The sequence below is a fragment of the Hordeum vulgare genome, chromosome 5H (assembly GCF_904849725.1).
Source record: "Hordeum vulgare subsp. vulgare chromosome 5H, MorexV3_pseudomolecules_assembly, whole genome shotgun sequence".
NCBI classification, from domain to species: domain Eukaryota; kingdom Viridiplantae; phylum Streptophyta; class Magnoliopsida; order Poales; family Poaceae; genus Hordeum; species Hordeum vulgare.
In genome coordinates this window covers 548,809,969-548,815,864 of record NC_058522.1, presented here as the reverse complement: position 1 = coordinate 548,815,864, position 5,896 = coordinate 548,809,969, and positions in this window count along the sequence as shown.

The window sequence follows — 5,896 nt, the reverse complement described above, 5'->3', positions numbered from 1 at the left end:
AACTGGATGACTATAAAGATGCTCTACAGGTATCTCCGAAGGTGTTCATTGAGTTAGTATGGATCGAGACTGGGATTTGTCACTCCGTGTGACGGAGAGGTATCTCGGGGCCCACTCCGTAATACAACATCACACACAAGCCTTGCAAGCAATGTGACTTAGTGTAAGTTGCGGGATCTTGTATTACGGAACGAGTAAAGAGACTTGCCGGTAAACGAGATTGAAATAGGTATGCGGATACTGACGATCGAATCTCGGGCAAGTAACATATCGAAGGACAAAGGGAATGACATACGGGATTATATGAATCCTTGGCACTGAGGTTCAAACGATAAGATCTTCGTAGAGTATGTAGGATCCAATATGGGCATCCAGGTCCTGCTATTGGATATTGACCGAGGAGTCACTCGGGTCATGTCTACATAGTTCTCGAACCCGCAGGGTCTGCACACTTAAAGTTCGACGTTGTTTTATGCGTATTTGAGTTATATGGTTGGTTACCGAATGTTGTTCGGAGTCCCGGATGAGATCACGGACGTCACGAGGGTTTCCGGAATGGTCCGGAAACGAAGATTGATATATAGGATGACCTCATTTGATTACCGGAAGGTTTTCGGAGTTACCGGGAATGTACCGGGAATGACGAATGGGTTCCGGGTGTTCACCGGGGGGGCAACCCACCCCGGGGAAGCCCATAGGCCTTGGGGGTGGCGCGCCAGCCCTTTGTGGACTGGTGGGACAGCCCAAGAAGGCCCTATGCGCCATAAGAAGAAAATCAAAGAGAAAAGAAAAAAAAGGAGGTGGGAAAGGAGAGAAGGACTCCACCTTCCAATCCTAGTTGGACTAGGATTGGAGGAGGACTCCTCCTCCCTTGGTGGCGCAGCCCTTGGGGCTCCTTGAGCCTGAAGGCAAGCCTCCCCTCCCTCCTCCTATATATATGGAGCAATTAGGGCTGATTTGAGACAACTTTTTCAAGGCAGCCCGACCACATACCTCCACGGTTTTACCTCTAGATCGCGTTTCTGCGGAGCTCGGGCGGAGCCCTGCCGAGATTAGATCATCACCAACCTCCGGAGCGCCGTCATGCTGCCGGAGAACTCATCTACCTCTCCGTCTCTCTTGCTGGATCAAGAAGGCCGAGATCATCGTCGAGCTGTACGTGTGCTGAACGCAGAGGTGCCGTTCGTTCGGCACTAGATCGTGGGACGGATCGCCGGACGGTTCGTGGGACGGTTCGCGGGCCGGATCGAGGGACGTGAGGACGTTCCACTACATCAACCGCGTTCACTAACGCTTCTGCTGTGCGATCTACAAGGGTACGTAGATCAGAAATCCCCTCTTGTAGATGGACATCACCATGATAGGTCTTCGTTCGCATAGGAAATTTTTTGTCTCCCATGCGACGATTCCCAACAGTGGCATCATGAGCTAGGTTCATGCGTAGATGTAATCTCGAGTAGAACACAAAATTTTTTGTGGGCGGTGATGTGCGTCTTGCTGCCCTCCTTAGTCTTTTCTTGATTCCGCGGTATTGTTGGATTGAAGCGGCTTGGACCGACATTACTCGTACGCTTACGAGAGACTGGTTTCATCGCTACGAGTAACTCCGTTGCTCAAAGATGACTGGCAAGTGTCGGTTTCTCCAACTTTAGTTGAATCGGATTTGACCGAGGAGGTCCTTGGATGAGGTTAACTAGCAATTCGTACATCTCCGTTGTGGTGTTTGCGTAAGTAAGATGCGATCCTACTAGATACCCATGGTCACCACGTAAAACATGCAACAACAATTAGAGGACGTCTAACTTGTTTTTGCAGGGTATGCTTGTGATGTGATATGGCCAATGATGTGATGTGATATATTGGATGTATGAGATGATCATGTTGTAATAGTTAATATCGACTTGCACGTCGATGGTACGGCAACCGGCAAGAGCCATAGGGTTGTCTTTAAACTAACATTTGTGCTTGCAGATGCGTTTACTATATTGCTAGGACGTAGCTTTAGTAGTAATAGCATGAGTAGCACGACAACCCCGATGGCGACACGTTGATGGAGATCATGATGATGGAGATCATGGTGTGACGCCGGTGACAAGAAGATCGTGCCGGTGCTTTGGTGATGGAGATCAAGAAGCACATGATGATGGCCATATCATGTCACTTATGAATTGCATGTGATGTTAATCCTTTATGCACCTTATCTTGCTTAGAACGACGGTAGCATTATGAGGTGATCTCTCACTAAAATTTCAAGACGAAATTGTGTTCTCCCCGACTGTGCACCGTTGCGACAGTTCTTCGTTTCGAGACACCACGTGATGATCGGGTGTGATAGACTCAACGTTCACATACAACGGGTGCAAAACAGTTGCACACGCGGAACACTCGGGTTAAGCTTGACGAGCCTAGCATGTGCAGACATGGCCTCGGAACACATGAGACCGAAAAGTCGAGCATGAATCGTATAGTTGATATGATTAGCATAGAGATGCTTACCACTGAAACTATTCTCGACTCACGTGATGATCGGACTTGAGATAGTGGATTTGGATCATGTACCACTCAAATGACTAGAGAGATGTACTTTTTGAGTGGGAGTTCTTAAGTAATATGATTAATTGAACTAATTGTCATGAACATAGTCTAATGGTCTTTGCGAATTACGATGTAGCTTGCGCTATAGCTCTACTGTTTTTATATGTTCCTAGAGAAAATTTAGTTGAAAGTTGATAGTAGCAAACTTTGCAGAGGATTGTCCTCGTTGCTGCGCAGAAGGCTTATGTCCTTAATGCACCACTCGGTGTGCTGCACCTCGAGCATCGTCTGTGGATGCTGTGAACATCCGACATACACGTTTCTGATGACTACACGATAGTTCAGTGCAAAATACTTAATGTCTTAGAAGCAAGGCGCCGAATACGTTTTGAAACGTCACGGAACATAAGTGATGTTCTAAAGAGATGAAATTGTGATTTCATGCTTGTGCCCTTGTTAAGAGGTACGAGACCTCCGACAAGATTCTTTGTCCACAAAGTAAAGGAGAAAATCTCAATCATTGAGCGTGTGCTCAGATTGTCTGAGTACGACAATCACTTGAATCAAGTGGGAGTTGATCTTCCAGATGAGATAGTGATGGTTCTCCAAAGTCACTGCCACCAAGCTGTGAGAGCTTCGTGATGAACTATAACATGTCAAGGATAGATACAATGATCCTTGAGCGATTCACGATGTTTGACACTGCGAAAGTAGAAATCAAGAAGGAGCATCAATAGTTGATGGTTAGTAAAACCACTAAGTTTCAAGAAAGGCAAGGGCTAGAAGGGATACTTCGTGAAACGGCAAAGCAGTTGTTGCACTAATGAAGAGACCCCAGATTAAACCCAAACCCGGGACTAAGTGCTTCTGTTATGAGGGGAACGGTCACTAAGGCGGAGCAACTCTAGATACTTGGTAGATAAGAAGGTTGGCAAAAGTCGAAAGAAGTATATTTGATATACATGATTTGATGTGTACTTTACTAGTACTCCTAGTAGCACGAGGGTATTGGATACCGGTTCGGTTGCTAAGTGATTAGTAACACAAAATGAAAGCTACGGCATAAATGGAGACTAGCTAAAGGCGAGGTGACGATACGTGTTGGAAGTGTATCCAAGGTTGATATGATCAAACGTCGCACACTCCCTTTACCATCGGGATTGGTGTTAAACCTAAATAATTGTTATTTGGTGCTTGCGTTAAGCATGAACATGATTGGATCGTGTTTATTGCAATACGATTATTCATTTAAAGAGAATAATGGTTACTCTATTTGCTTGAATAATCACCTTGAATGGTTTATTGAATCTCGATCGTAGTGTTACACATGTTCATGATATTGGTGCCAAAAATTACGAGGTAATGATGATAGTACCACTTACTTGTGGCACTGCCGCTTGAGTCATGTTGGTATAAATTGCATGAAGAGGCTCCATGCTGATGGATCTTTATACTCACTTGATTTTGAATCACTAGTGACATGCAAATCACACCACATGAGCAAGGCCTTGTTTTCATTGAGATGAAACAAGATAGTACCTTGTTGGAAGTGATACATTTTGATGTATGCAGTCCAATGGGTGCTGAGGCACGCAGTGGATATCATTATGTTCTTACTTCAATGACGATTTGAGCAGATACAAGAGTATTTACTTAATGAATCACAAGTCTGAAATATTGAAAGGTTCAATTCTGTTTCAAGAGTGAAGTTCGTCGTAACAAGAGGATAAACTGTCTACGATATGACCATAGAAATGAATATCTGAGTTACGAGTTTTGGTACGCAGTTAAGACAATGTGGAAATTGTTTCGCAGTTCATGCCACCTGGAACATCATAGTGTGATGATGTGTCTGAACGTCATAGCCACGCACTATTTGGTATGGTGCATGCTATGATGTCTCTTATGAATTACCACTATCGTTTATGGGTTATGCATTAGAGACAACCACATTCACTTTAAATAGGGCACCGCGTATTTCCGTTGAGATGACACAGTACAGATTGAGGTTTAGAGAAATCTAAACTGTCATTTCTTGAAAGTTTGGGGCTTCGACACTTGTGTGAAAAGTTTCAGTCGAATAAGCTCAAACCCAAAGCGGATAAATGCATCTTCATAGGATATCCAAAACAGTTGGGTACATCTCCTATCTCAGATCCGAAAGCAAAGTGTTTGTTTCTAGAAACGGATCCTTTCTCGAGGAAAGGTTTCTCTCGAAAGAATTGAGTGGGAGGGTGGTAGAACTTAATGAGGTTATTGAACCATCACTTCAACCAGTGTGTAGCAGGGCGCAAGAAGTTATTCCTGTGGCGCCTACACCAATTGAAGTGAAAGCTGATGATGGTGATCATCGAGCATCGGATCAAGTTACTACAAACCTCGTAGGTTGACAAGGTCGCGTACTACTGCAGAGTGGTACGGTAACCCTGTCTTGGAGGTCATGTTGTTGAGCAACAGTGAACCTACGAGTTATGGAGAAAGCAATGGTGGGCCCGGATTCCGACAAATGGCTGGAAGCCATGAAATCCGAGAGAGGATCCATGTATTAAAACAAAGTGTAGACTTTGGAAGAACTACTTGATGGTCATAGGACTGTTGAGTAAAGATGGATCTTTAAAAGGAAGACAGACGATGATGGTGATAAGTCACTATTAAGAAAAGCTCGACTTGTCGCAAAGATGTTTCCGACAAGATCAAACAGTTGACTATGATGAGACTTTCTCACTCATAGCGATGCTAAAAGTCTGTTAGAATTATGTTAGTAGTTGTTGCATTATTTATGAAATATTGCACATAGGATGTCAAAACATTGTTTCCTCGACGGTTTCCTTGAGCAAACATTGTATGTGATACAACCAGGAGGTTTTGTCGATCCTAAAGATACTAGCAAGTATGCAAGCTCCAGCGATCCTTCAATGGACTGGTGCAAGCATCTCGGAGTTGGAATATACACTTTGATGAGATGATCAAAGATTTTGGGTTTGTACAAGGTTTATGAGAAACTTGTATTTCCAAAGAAGTGAGTGGGAGCACTATAGAATTTCTGATAAGTATATGTGGTTGCCATATTGTGGATCAGAAGTAATGTAGAATTTCTGTAAAGCATACAAGGTTGTTTGAAAGGAGTTTTCAAAGGAATACCTGGATTGCGCTACTTGAACGTTGAGCATCAAAGATCTATGAAGATAGATCGAAAGCGCTTAATAGAAGTTTCAACAAGATGCATGCCTTGACAAGTTTTTGAAGGAGTTCAAAATAGATCAGCAAAGAAGGAGTTCTTGGTTGCGTTGTGAGGTGTGAATTTGAGTAAGACTCAAAACCCGACCCCGGCAGAATAAAGAGAATAGACGAAGGTCGTATT